Below are 15,554 nucleotides of genomic sequence, written 5' to 3'. Positions count from 1 at the left end.
TTTTATTTCTTAAGACCCATATTAACTTCTAATTCATTAATATAATATGGGTCCTCTATCTTTCTACTTAAAAATTCTTGATTTCAGACTTGTTAATAACATTTTTAAAGTGAATTCTCATTGACAGTGAGCAAGCTTCTGGCATACATTTTCAAGTTTTAACCTTCATTAAGCTGTCTAAATAGTTACTGGATATATATTTATTGAAACTCAAGAAACATCAAACTTCTATAGGTGTACAGCACTGTGCCAAGTACTAAAATATTATAATATGTTCGAGATTTAAACCAATGTAACTGCAGCAATGTCCATCCATGTATCATTAATACCAATAATAATAGAATCTCTTAATTCACTTAAGAATGTAATTGAATATAATAATTATTTCTTCCCTATATTAATAGTTTTTAAACCCTTTAATAATCCAAAATGCTTTCTATCCTGCAATATTTTAGTTTAACCCCTTAATATTCTGTGTGTCTAGGATACCAAATAATTTGCTAAACAAAAAAGCAAAATGTGAGCACAATCTTATTTTTCTAAGTGGTGGCCCTATCTCCCACTTCTCTAGAATATATTATAATTACTTAATAAGTACCTGTTTTCACCATGCAGTCATACTATTTTCTTCAGGCAACTGAGTAATTGTTTTTATGTTTAACACTAAATGGTCCAAACGTTTATTACCAATATGAAGCTCAGCTATAAAATTTACCCCATCTTCATAGCAGGGTCCAGCGCTCTGGCGAAAGCAATAACCATATTAGAACTTTATAATTTACAGAAAATTTGATATAGTCCTCCAAATAAATAGACTTAGCTTGTTTTACTAGATAAGTATTTTAACTTTCTAACTTGGAAAAAAAAAAGCAGTTAATTGCTCAATTCTCCACATCCCTTCATACAGACAAGGCCCACAATATGGGCAGTGCTGTTTATTGCTCACCTACCCGGGCACACAGTGAAAATTTATGTTGAAAAGCAATGAGTGCCTCTTATAAAAAGATAATGTAAATACTATGTGACATTACATCATCAGAAATAAAGATCACTTGAGTGAACACAGCAAATGAAAGGGACTTTGAGAAGCTGCCATTAGGTTTTATTCCCTTCCCCTGGAGCTAAAGTCATGCTGGCTGTCCTCTTCTGTGCTTCTTGGTTCCAAACATTCTATAAGACTCTACAAAGTTTCACAAATTTGTGGGCTAGGTAGTCTGGTGGAATTCATTTTATAACTCTGGATGAGGCTTAGATTTTCATTTATGAAGTCTTCATTCTTAATGATTGGGGAAAAGAGAGCCATAAATTTATTTTTGCATAAATCATGTTTCATTTACTGTTGCTGATGTAAGGGAAACTATAAAATCAAACCTCTATTCTATTTATTATAGGAGATTAAAACATACCAACTGGAGGCTTCCCTGGTGGCGCAGTGGTTGAGAATCTGCCTGCCAATGCAGGGGACACGGGTTCGAGCCCTGGTCTGGGAAGATCCCACATGCCGCGGAGCAACTAGGCCCGTGAGCCACAACTACTGAGCCTGCGCGTCTGGAGCCTGTGCTCCGCAACAAGAGAGGCCGCGACAGTGAGAGACCCGCGCACCGCGATGAAGAGTGGCCCCCACTTGCCACAACTAGAGAAAGCCCTCACACAGAAACGAAGACCCAACACAGCCAAAAATAAATAAATTAATTAAAAAAAAAAAACATACCAACTGAATGATTACAACAACAGGTACCAACATCAGGCAATAGCAAGATTCTGGAAACTGAAGTATGTTTTCCCCATTGTAATACTGATGGCCAAACAGCAGTCAGGGAGTCTGTGATATTATGTGACATACAGGTCACCAGAATAACTTTATACTCAGTTTCAATGCAGATGTAGAGAAAACACTGACAAAATGGCAGGTTCTCGATGCTCCAAGAGACATCACCTAATCGCAGACATAAATACTTTTGAAATTGTCATGATCTAACTTGTCTCCTGTCCAACAGAAGTTTAAAAGGGGGAAGGGGGACTTTGAAATTGAGACAAGGCAATGATACAAATACATATTAGCTCTTTCTTTCTACAGCTTCCATGTTGGAGACAAATTATCCTCCATAAGCAGATTGATTGTTCTAAGATACCAATCTAAATAAAGCTTCATTTCCTGGGCCCCACTCCTGCCTGCTGTGTTTCTGGATCATTCTCTCCTTAGAGTTGATATGTAACCTTCTCAACCTCTCTTCTCAGATTCTTTTTTCTCCATAATGGAAGAGCTATAGTAAGGACTAGGAAGTTTTCCAGCATCTCCAGAATCCACTTTTCCAGACTGACTTGGTTGAAAGAGTTCAGAACCTCAGATACACCTGTACACAAATCCATGAGAAGTCAAACAAAAATTTTTTTAACTATCATCATCACTTCTCCTAAATTAACAAGCTTAATCATGGTCAATAAAATAAAGAATGATTATAGAAGTCAGTCAGACTTGGATTTGAGTCCTGGCTCAGACCCCTCGTTGATCATTAGCAAGTTTGATGAACCTTTACAAACCTCAGTTTCCTGTTTTGTAAAATGGGTAGAATAATGCCCACCTATCAAGAAAATTGCTAAATAATGTAACTTAAGTTCCTAACACATAATAAATACACAACAATTATTCTTCTAAACTTGCTATGAAATTATCCATAGAACCTTTACTCCTGGGCCATCATCCTGAGAACTTGCTTGGTCAAGCCACTCACATTCTGTTTTCCCCCTTCATCTAATAAGAAAGTCAAAGTAGTCCAGAGACAATGCCCCTTGGCCACTTTTTATGTTCTTTTTGGCAGGCCTTTGCTTTACTACTAACCAGTGCTCATCCTACGCCATTACTAAACTCATTCCTTAAGATCATCTGACAGTGTCTTTCTCATTTCAGTTTCTGCCCCACTGCATTACCTGTAAGGCAAACTGTATAAATCAACTTTTCTTCTTCCTCTTCTTCTTTTTTGCCTTTCCCTTTCCTTCCTGAACAATTCTCTCCAAAAGGTCTTAGGTGGGGCTGAGCAAGGTAAGCATCAGCACAGGGGCTATGGCACATGGTGGCACCCCACATGGAAAACTGGAGCCCAAGCAAAAGGAGGAGGATGTTCACCTAGGGAAGCAGTGATAGTGGCAGCCCAGTTTGGGGTGATGGAGCCTTGAAATGAGTGAAGAGAATGTCCTTGCCAGGAGACGTCCCAGAGTGGGTTGTCAAAGCCTGAGCACAGTGAGGAAGGTATCCGTGTAGAGGGATGGCCAGGTGCAAGCTGTCCAAATGGAGTGAGGAGGGTCTCTGTGTATATGACAGCACACGGTGTCAAAGCCCAAGCAGAGTGAGATGTCTAAGCAAGGTAAATAGAGCATCAACGCAAGGGGTGTTGGCAGTGGGAGATGGGTTATACACAGGAGAATTGAGCAAATAAATAAATATATTGAGGATATTGGGAGCTAGATTTCTCACAGTTGGTGAAGGGAGTTACAAATATGGAAAGAGAAAAAACTAGAATGATTCTTGTGGTATTAGATTGGAACTGGAGATATATCTGTGAACTCACTGTTTCAACATTTAGATGGAAATAGAAAAATATGGATGTAAAAAATATATATTAACTCATTTGTTGCTACCCCTGGGCACCTTGAGTGGAAAAAGCTGGGGAATATATATAATTATATATATTAATATATATAAACAAAGAAAGAATATATAATATTTTAATTATATATTCTATATAACAAATAAATAAATAATATATAATTATAATATTATATATTTCCCAGCTTTGGCCATAAGGGGCCTGGGAGCAGCAATATTACATTAGAAACAATGAGTTTACTTAGCACCAAGATCTTGGTTTCTAAATACCATTCTTTAATGAAAGGAATCAGAGGTCCTTGGAGAAATGTATGATTCCAGGACTAAGGCAAGGAAAGTAAAAAATGAACCTGGAACCTCTTCTCGTGCCAGAAAGTACAGATGTGTTCAAAGGATAATGGGCTGTCAAAAGGGCATAGGAGCCAGCTTGAAGAAGATTCCCCCAATCAAATGAGGGAATAATTTAAGTTCAAAGTAAATAGTGATAGAAATAGATTATAACCTTTGAATAAAATAAGAATTCATGAGTCTATACTGAGAAATAGAGAGAGCAAGATGATGATAGATAGATAGATAGATAGATAGATAGATAGATAGATGATAGAGGGAAGGCAGGGAAGGAGGAAGAAAGAGAGAAAAAAGAAAGAAAAAGAAAGGAAGGAAGGAAAAGAAAGAAAAAGAAAGAAAGAGAAAGAAAGAAAGAAAGAAAGAAAGAAAGAAAGAAAGAAAGAAAGAAAGAAAGAAAGAAAGAAAGAAAGAAAGAAAGAAAGAAAGAAAGAAAGAAAGAGAGAAAAAAAGTTTGTTAAGGAAAGGGATATCTAGCTATTCTTGAAGTACCGTTTTATAGAACATTCATTAATTACAAAGAGTAATTGCAAAGATAAACCGGCATACACCACCTTAATCAAATGATTAAACATCATGAAATGATTGATGAGCACATCATCAATAATGAAACAAATAGAAATCCTGATGGGATACAATGAGATGAACCCAGCACCACTTTTGTAATATTCCTGCCAAAGACACATAAATAGAACACAAGAAAAATATACATTGAGGACTTCACACAAAATAACTTCCCTATAATTTTCAAGGTCATGAAAGTCAAAAAAAGATTGAAAAAAGACTGAAGGAGACTAAAGAGGCACACATGACAACTTAATGCAACTTGTGATTTTCACATGGATCGTTCTGCTACAAAGGGCATTTTCAAGATAATTCACAAAACTCAAATGGAGTTTGAGGGTTAGATGGTAGTAATGTGTCAGTGTTAATTTCCTAATGTAATGGTGTTATTGTGGTTCATTAAGAGAATGTTGGCAGTAGTAGGAAATACACTAAAGTATCCAGGGGCGATGGAGAACTTGCTCTCAAATAATTTAGGAAAAAAATTCTTTGTACTCTTTTTGCAATTTTTCTATAAATTTGAGATTGCTTCAAAGTAAAATATGTTTTTATAAACAAACACACTGACATAAATGCACTGATGTACAAGAACTTTCAATACATCATTAGAAACAGAAGTAGAATTCACAGAACCAGTCAATAGTTTCTACAAGCTACCTGACAAGTTTTATGTGAAGGTTAGTAAAAGAAAATCTGCCTCATTGTTCACTGCATGGCCATTTCATTTCTGACTGTCTGGCTTCTGCCACCAAAGCTGATCCTGCCACTTCTTTTCAAGAGGAGTACACAAAGTAGACACTGGAGCAGAAAAATTACTCTCTCTCTAGGAAGAGCACAGTAAGTTCCCATGACAATTTGGAATGCTGAGATTCACCAGGGCAGCTCATGTCTTTGTTTACCTACTCACATGGGAAACCCTTCATGCCATCATGATTTCATATCCAAGCTAAAATTTTACATCTTTATTGGACTATAATTGCTTTACAATGTTGTGTTAGTTTCTGCTGTATAACAAAGTGAATCAGCTATATGTATACATATATTTCCATATCCCCTCCCTCTTGAGCCTCCCTCCCACCCTCCCTATGCCATCCCTCTAGGTGGTCGCAAAGCACCGAGCTGATCTCCCTGTGCTATGCGGCTGCTTCCCACTAGCTATCTGTTTTACATTTGGTAGTGTATATATGTCAATGCTACTCTCTCACTTCGTCCCAGCTTACCCTTCCCCCTCCCCGTGTCCTCAAGTCCATTCTCTACATCTGTGTCTTTATTCCTGTCCTGCCCCTAGGTTCATCAGAACCTTTTTTTTTTTTTAGATTCCATATATCTGTGTTAGCATATGGTATTTGTTTTTCTCCTTCTGACTTACTTCACTCTGTATGACAGACTCTAGGTCCATCCACCTCACTTCAAATAACTCAATTTCATTTCTTTTTATGGCTGAGTAATATTCCATTGTATATACGTGCCACATCTTCTTTATCTATTCATCTGTCAATGGACACTTAGGTTGCTTCCATGCCCTGGTTATTGTAAATAGTGCTGCAATGAACATTGGGGTACATGTCTCTTTTTGAATTCTGGTTTTCTCAGGGTATATGCCCAGTAGTGGGATTGCTGAGTCATATGGTAGTTCTATTTTTAGTTTTTTAAGGAACCTCCGTACTGTTCTCCATAGCGGCTATATCAATTTACATTCCAACAACAGTGCAAGAGGGTTCCCTCTTCTCCACACCCTCTTCAGCATTTACTGTTTGTAGATTTTTTCATAATGGCCATTCTGACTGGTGTGAAGTGATACCTCATTGTAGTTTTGATTTGCATTTCTCTAATGATTAGTGATGTTGAGCATCCTTTCATGTGTTTGTTGACAATCTGTATATCTTCTCTGGAGAAATGTCTGTTTAGGTCTTCTGCCCACTTTTGGATTGGGTTGTTTGTTTTTTTGATATTGAGCTGCATGAGCTGCTTGTATATTTTGAAGATTAACCCTTTGTCAGTTGCTTTGTTTGCAAATATTTTCTCCCATTCTGAGGGTTGTCTTTTTGTCTTGTTTATGGTTTCTTTTGTTATGCAAAAGCTTCTAAGTTTCATTAGGTCCCATTTGTTTATTTTTGTTTTTATTTTCATTACTCTGGGAGGTGGGTCAAAAAGGATCTTGCTGTGATTTATTTCATAGAGTGTTCTGCCTATCTTTTCCCCTAAGAGTTTAATAGTGTCTGGCCTTACATTTAGGTCTTTAATCAATTTTGAGTTTATTTTTGTGTATGGTGTTAGGAAGTGTTCTAATTTCATTCTTTTACATGTAGCTGTCCAGTTTTTCCAGCTCCACTTATTGAAAAGGCTGTCTTTCCTCCATTGTATATTCTTGCCTCTTTTGTCAAAGATAAGGTGACCATATGTGCGTGGGTTTATCTCTAGGCTTTCTATCCCATTCCATTAATCTATATTTCTGTTTTTGTGCCAGTACCATACTCTCTTGATTACTGTAGCTTTGTAGTATTGTCTGAAGTCAAGGAGCCTGATTCCTCCAGTTCCATTTCTCTTTCTCAAGGTTGCTTTGGCTATTCAGGGTCTTTTGTATTTCCATACAAGGGTGCCCACTCTCACCACTATTATTCAACATAGTTTTGGAAGTTTTAGTCACAGCAATCAGAGAAGAAAGAAACAAAAGGAATCCAAATCAGAAAAGAAGACATAAAACTGTCACTGTTTGCAGATGACATGGTACTATACATATATAATCCTAAAGATGCTACCAGAAAACTACTAGAGCTAATCAATGAATTGGGTAAAGTAGCAGGATACAAAATTAATGCATAGAAATCTCTTGCATTCCTATACACTAACAACAAAAAATCTGAAAGAGAAATTAAGGAAACACTCCCACTTACCATTGCAACAAAAAGAATAAAATACCAAGAAGTAAACCTACCTAAGGAGACAAAAGACCTGTATGCAGAAAACTATAAGACACTGATGAAAGAAACCAGAGACGATACAAACAGATGGAGAGATATATCATGTTCTTGGATTGGAAGAATGAACATTGTGAAAATGACTATACTACCCAAAGCAACCTACAGATTCAATGCAATCCCTATCAAACTACCAATGACATTTTTCACAGAACTAGAACAAAAAAATTTTACAATTTGTATGGAAACACAAAAGACCTCAAGCTAATTTTTAAAAAACAAAATTAGCACTCTGAAGGTCAGTACCAGACAGCTTGTGACACGTGTGGTTTTAAGAATGTGCCATTAAAATGATGGCAGTTACCCTAAACCAAAGCGGCTGACAAGTTGACGGCCAGAAGCAGTAAACACACAGCCGAAGGAGGTATATAACGGACAGCACTGGTGACATTATTTATAGAGTGCAAAATCCCACATTGTAAACACACACACACACACACCAGAGACACACACACAAATTCTTGGACTTAATGTCTCTGGTGTTTAATCATTTGAGAGTTTTCATATAAAAGTGTTCTAAATTAATCTAATTCATGATCTGATACAAAACGTATTTCTCAAACATAAGCTAGGTTTGGACCACTCCAAATGTGATTCTATAGGTAGTAACCACACAGATGTATCTTTGAGTCAACTTAGAAAATTCTGCTTCCAACACAGGCTCCCAACTCCAGCAGGAGTTCATAATCCAACCCAGGTAAAGGCAATCTAAGTCATTTTCAAATTAATTTTATTTTTCCTATTGTGGTTTGCATCCTATCAAGTTCCCCCCACACCAGGTGATACATTCATTTTATTTTTATTTAAATGGTATCTACTCTATATACTTATTTTGGTCTCTTTCTTCTCCCCTTAGCAGCATATTAAAATATTATAATTATTTCTCATGTCAAGAAACCTTTTTCAGAACCTGACTGCATAGAATTCTCTTAAAATAGATGGACCTATTTTTTTTAACTTGTTAGTTGACATAGAGTTGACAAAAGTTGACTCTCTTTTAATGAATGTTTATATGAATGTGTCTTTTGCCTAACTCCCTAAAAATGAAATCACTGAGGCAAAATGTGTACACACATTAAGACTTTGATAGTATTAACAAATTGCCCTCCAGGAACTCTACTCAGTACTCTGGAATGGGCTCTATGGGAAAAGAATCTAAAAAAGAGTGGATATACATATATGTATAACTGATTCACTTTGCTGTACACCTGAAACTAACACAACATTGTAAATCAACTATACTCCAATACAAATTTTTTAAAACATAGGAGAATAAAAAAACAAATTGCCCTCCAAAAAGGTTCTAACAATTTGTCCTCCCATGAGCCTCTTCCCTCCCCCCTTGCCAGCGCTGAGTATTATCACACTTCAGTGAAATTAGTTGAATTATTAATAAATTAAATAATTGTACCTAATTGTGTAGACCACTCCTTGGGAAAAAATATTGCTTAGAGAGTCAACATCTTTTGAGCTCCAGGGGGTTTTTGTTTGTTGGTTGGTTGGTTTTTTCAGAGAACACTGCTGCCTTAAAAGGCTGGTAATCTGCTTATCTCAAAGAGAACAACCTTCTGAATACTACCATCCTTCATAGAGTTGTCTGGCTAAAGTAAATTGCCCAAAAAGCAAAGAAATGTTTACTTCTTTGGACTTCTTTCTGAGTTCTACACCAGTCACTTCAAGTGTTGCAACTCACTTCTTTTTGCCAAAATCAGCTCATTCACCAACTGTTTTTAATTAGCTATGGCTGTGATGGTGTTTGCATTTTGCCCCATTCCTCTTTTTGAAACATAAATTTCCAAAATAATTACTTATTAGGCTTGAAGTCTCATGCTTTTGCTAAGCCTGAGGGTGAAGTTTTTTGTTTTGGTTTGGTTTGGTTGGTTTTTTGTTTTGTTTTGTTTTGTTTTGTTTAGCTTGTGCTTGTTTTGGAAAGTTTGTAAATCCATTTAGTCCTCTTCAATCACATAGCCAAATAAACATAAGTGCCATTTTTGACAGCAGTTATTAAAATACCATACTTTTTTTGGCTATTCTACTTGGTTTTTGCTACAGGAAGCAGATATGATTATTGACTCCATTCACATTATTATAAAAATGAAGGTGCAAAGATACAAGATAGGCAATTGGGTTTAGCTAATTGAATACATTTAGAGAAAAATATACTTGAACGTGTATAAACAGACATTTACTTGGGTTTTTCAAAATTAACCTTCCTTACACTGGCAAAAAGTAGAATTTCCTCTCCTCACTATCCCATTATTGTTTTTTATTTGAAATATGTTATATCAATATTATAGAGGGTAATGTAGCATAAAGAAAGACATTGTAAATACAGCGAGGGAGAAATCCATATACTACTATTATTGTGTAGTCCTTTTAATTTTAATGTTTGCTTTGGTATAATGAAAACCTCATGCTAATGTTGCATAAAAATCATTTTTGCATTTAAATTTCCTTGCTCTTACACAAGATCCATTTGGGATAAGACAAATGGAATCACAATTTTGCATTAATTAAGCTGGAAGAATGAAGCCTCCTGAATGGTTTTCAGGTACTATTGCATGTTCCAAACTATATCCGCACCATAGTTTGGTCTAGCTACACAAGGAGGAAATAACCAAATAGTCGTATTTCTTGAGAACGCCTGAACTGAGCAACAATGTTAAATCAGGAAATGAACTCTGAAGTTTATGAGGCTCCTCAGGATTCAGCTTGACTCTGTAACAGTTCAGAAACAAAAATTTTAAGTTCAGTTTCAAAATGGAGATTTTGACTTTTTGCACATATCCTTTTTCTTTTTTTTTTTTAAGCCTGGAGTTCCCTCATCTGACTCTCTTGAGAACGGATATGGATGATCTTTCTGCAAGAGCAAATAATTTTGACACTTTAGGGGGGACAAATTGTTTGCTAGTTGGGCTCAATATGTTGATTAATGACATCATCTCTGCACACTCTGGGGACCAGTTCCCACAGGAGTTGTGCCCACCAAGCTGAGGCTGAGCTCTGGGCACAAGAGACAAGCAGGATTACGGGACATAGAGTCAAAAAGACCTGTGATCTAATCCTGCCACTTGCCGGATGTGTGGGCAAGTCATCTGACTTTCAGTTTTCTCATCTGTAAAATGGGAAGGATAGCAATACTTGCTTGACAGGGTTGTTATGAAGATTGAGAAATATGCATACAGAGCAATTTGCAAGGTTTAGAACATTATGTACTGTAAAATTAGTTATTTTTATTATCCTTTTTATTTTACTGTCTATAGTCCAGAAAACATTAACAGAAAACATAAAAACTGGATTTTTTTCAATTCATCCAGAATTTTAGCTCATTGAACTGTTTCAAATTTCATCATTTCTTTTCCTTAGGCTACTCATAATATAGCTAGTTTTAGAAATCACAGCATTTCATATACTTATATTTAAGATTTTTTAATATAAGGTTTAAATATGAGATTTTCTTACATATGCATTTTCTCACATTTTAAAAAATTTTCCAAATTTAAAAAAATGACAAAATCAAATGTTCAGGTGAGAAGACTCAGAATAACTTTAAAATGTAAGTACTTTAAACGTTTTTGAAAATAAAAGAATGCCCTCCAAAAAAACAGTTTCTGAAAACTTTAAAATTATCCATCTGGGAAAAAAATTATCTTAAGGAGGTATACTTTTCCATATTAAGAACTCATTTGTTTATTTTACAAAATTTCATTCAGTAAGCATCATTAAGTACCTACTATGTTAAATACCTACTAATTAGTATTAAGCACCTCGTTCAAGCACCTGTGCTCGTTACTGAGCAGGCGGAAGCAGCTGCCGGCTTCCTCACTGAGCTCACTGACACCGTTCAGCTCATAGAGTTCACAGTCCTGGCAAACTGGATGGGGAGGTCCTAGAATTTAGCTTTTCAAACATATCCCTGTTTTAAAAAATGAATAAATAAAGCATTCAGATTCTATTTGCAACTCAGTTTTTCCTGGAGTCTTTCCCCACTTGACTAGAACCACAATTTCTAAAGTCTGTGAGGAGTATTGATTTAGCCTAACATATTTATAAAAAGCCAATGGCTATGTCTGTATAATGACAGAGTAAATTATATTTTTAACTTTAAATTCAGCTAAGCTTGTTGTTTGGAATCACATAAACTATCCCATAAGATAGTCTTGAAGATTAAATGGCACAATGTTTATACAATACCTAGTACAGAGTAAGAATGCAATAATGACAGATATTAGCATTCTCATTTACAGCTATAGCAACAAGGAAGAAGAGTCACAGGCACCTTTTAGGCTGTGGAGCAGTATCTTTGGCCTTGTGTGACTAGCATGCTTCACAGTGCAAATTTAACCTATATGATAACAACTTTCACATTCTATTTTAAAATATTTCTCAGTTATTGGGAGGCCCTCTCTGGTCTATATTTGCATACATCGATTTCTCATAATAATTCTGAAAGGTATGTATTCATTTCGATGTTTTACAGACAAGGAAATTAAGGCTCCAGCAGTGAAATAATCTGGCCAAGTTTACAAGGTTAGTAAGTAGCAGAACAAGGATTCAAAACCTAGAATTCAAATAAGGATTCAAAACCTAGAATTCAAACAAGGATTCAAACCTAGACAAACCTAGATTCAAATCCAAAGTCTTTCCTTTTGCCTCTGTTGGAAGACTTCTGTTAATAAAATTGAATTTATAAAGTTGTTTTTCAAACTGTTCTTTCTTCTCGAGTCCAGAATTCCTAGAGACTCCAAAGAGATGTCTGGAGTTAGCTAACCACTATTCCAACAAAACCATACACCGAAAAATTTTTCTGCAGTTTGATTTCCTTACACGGAATAATTTCCCAATATTGAAAACACTGAAAATAATTTTCTAATGACAAAAGCTTCACCTTGACAGTTTAAGGTTTGGACTGATTATATATAGTTCCTTTCTCTCTCCTGCTTTGTCTCTTGTATAACAGAAACCTAAGAACAAAATGCAGGAATCTCATGTAGAAATTCCCTCTCTGGGCATCAGCTGAACACATCCACACCACCTTGTGACACCTGCTCTCCTGTCTCATGGTTGAAAAACTAAGGCACCTTTGGAAACCAGATCAAAATTGAGTGACAAACAAATGGAAAGTACAAAATGTCTTTTACTTAAAAATGGGAATATAGTCATGGGCAAAATTGCCACCAGCTTTACTGATATATGTCAGCTTCTAGACTGACAAGGTAATTCTCCAGGGGAAATATGAATGGTTCAAAAGTTGATTCCCATTAGGAGAGAGATGGAAAGGTAAGCTGAGCAGTTACCCCTGAAATAAATAGAAGCATATTCTTAGGGCAGGCGTGGGATCTCCATGAAGTACAAAAATGAACAAGACTTGAAGTGCTCTTTTTTTAAGGCAGAAGATAAAATTAAATGATTTCATAATGAATCCATGATTTTCTTAAATCACATAGTGGTAATTTTAGCGGCACACATTCATTTAAATTCTCTGAATTTCCTTCCAATCTGATTTTTCATTTACTTCCTGATTTAAGCAATTTCTTAAGATACTTAACATTTATTCACCGATGGTACTTATTTTGTTCAATCTCTTACCTAACTGCAGAACCGTTACTATCTTTAATCTGCTCAGGACTCAGGAATTGTAGTGGAATGAGAAGAAATACCCCAGAGCTCTTTTGTCTGGTCATTCCAATCAGCCTCACAACCTCAGGCAGAGCTGATGGAGCCAAACACATATCAATACAAATAAAACATTGCAAGAGACTTGGCAGGTTTTCGTGTGTTGTCTGAACATTTTCCACAAAGCAACGCCAGCTCCACCACCTCTTAGCTACTCCTATTCTACTTGCAATCAAAACTCCAACATCTGGAAAGAATAATCATAATTTATAACATGTTAGTCCTTAGAGGACTCATGAGAGAAGAGAAAATAAGAAGCCCCCAAGCCCCAATGTCTAAGTCATTTAGAAAGTTAAGTTGTAAAAAATAGTTTTTCTTTCTCTTATATTTGTAGTTAAAGAGGGAGAACAAAATTAAGTATGCACAGGGAGCTGTCTTCTATTGTCATTTATCATGTCTTATAAATCTTACAGATTCTACTGGCACTGGCAGTGATAGCAAGAGTATTCTCCCAGTAAACTCTTCAAATGCTAGCTTTGGGGTAATGTCATTCTAGCTTGTTAAATCCTCTGAAATCTTAAGTGACTGTGGATCGTGGTGGCATTCATACCAGGAAGTAGCAAGAGGCAACAGGAAGAACAAAGACTTTGGGATCAGACAGGCCTGAGTTTCAATCCCAGCTCTGCTTTGTTCCCTTGGGCCAATTACTGAACTTTCTGATCCTAGGTTCCCTCATCTGTAACAGAGGGCCAGTGGGGATAACCCTGTAATTACAAGAAAATTAAATAGGACACTTTACAATCTAGCACAGTGCCTGAGACATATAGGTGCTCAATAAATGTTGGTTGAAATAAAATTAAATGAAAGATCTATATGTATCAGACCCTTAAAGCTCCTTTGAAAAATAATGAAGAGGTCTGTGGTATGATGTTCAAGATTAGTACACTAAGCATAACAAGAGTTACCCCAATCTGGGTAGGAAATACCCACCAAAATATAGGAAACTCACTCTAAAGTAAAAGGATGTCAAAAGACTCAGATGCACCCCTAAATTGATCACTAATAGAGCGTGATGACTGAGTTCCACAAGAGTGAGGCCCATCCAATGTCCTTAGCTACCCTCTGTGGGCCCAAAATCTCATTTGCTCTCAAAGAATATTCCCCAGTTTTGAGAACTGGGCCACCAACACTGTTTCAAGTGCAGTGGCAGAAGAGGAGATAGTGACAGACAGCAGCCCTGGAGTTAAGGCAAGAGAAAGAGGGCAGCAGCAATAGTGGAAGCCACAGCTGACAGCCAGGAGTGCTCAGGACCCGTAGGCTACAGCCAGAGAGAGGCCAATAATACCACCTGGTAGAGTCAGCACAAACCACCACCGTGACTACCCATGCTTTTGGTTTACCTGCAAACGAGGACTACAGAGAGGAATCCTATTTTGTTCAGTCAATATTTATTCAGTCCAGTATAGAAGCCATGGCTTGGGTTCCACTTCTGTTATGGCTACAATTTTATAAAAAGGAAAGTAATTCTAAGGAATTTTTGGTGTAGACAGATAGCAAAATGGATGTGAATGGACAGAGCTGAGAATGTAAACAATCCTGATCCCAGCACTTTCTTATTTGGAAGCAAGCACTTCACAGATCCTAGCTTCAGATTCCTTGACTGTGAATTGAATACAATTCTACTTGCCCTAAATGTTCCACAAAGCAGTTCTAAGTTTGTAATGAGATTGTGTACTTAGAAGTTCTTGGAAAGGTGGGACACAATTTTGTCCTTGTATTTGGAGACAAAAGCAATTGGCTAGGAAGTAGGATGGAGGAAGCTCTGGCATTGGAGATAATTAAGCTTAATATACATCCAGTTTAGAACCCTCAAGGACCTCGTCATCTGGCCCAGGAGACTGACATGAAAATAACTATAATAAATTAGGTAGTAGATGAGCAGACAAATTGCTACAGAAACACAGTGAGTTATGCTTGGGAGGTCATTGATGTAGTGACATATGAGTAGGAGTTTGCCGACAGAATGACTGTGGAGGATGCGGGTGTGCAGGTACGAGGGGTAGGACCCTCCAGGTAAAAGGGACCATGTGAGCAAAGGCAGATAGGCTTAAAAGCACATGATGTTTGGGGATCAGCAGTATTCTTGTTTGGCCACAGCCTAAGACACATGAGAAGGAGTAGAAACTGGAAAATTAATCTAGGATCAGAGTGCAAAACCATACTAAGGAATTTGACCTTTTTTTGTTAGGCAACAAGAATGTCACTCAGGTTGTTAAGCAAGGAGAGAGACATAATCAGATTCTTGTTTCAGAGCACCCACCCCAGCAGCAGTGAGCAAAACAAATTGGAGACGATTACAAAGGGCCTTCTGTATATTGCCATATATGTATCATTTAAGTGCTTTGCTCCAGGAGACCAAGAAGAATGGTGTCTTGTTATCTCATTGG

The sequence above is a fragment of the Balaenoptera musculus genome, chromosome 1 (genome assembly GCF_009873245.2).
Source record: "Balaenoptera musculus isolate JJ_BM4_2016_0621 chromosome 1, mBalMus1.pri.v3, whole genome shotgun sequence".
NCBI lineage: Eukaryota > Metazoa > Chordata > Mammalia > Artiodactyla > Balaenopteridae > Balaenoptera > Balaenoptera musculus.
Note: the sequence above shows the minus strand (reverse complement) of the source record.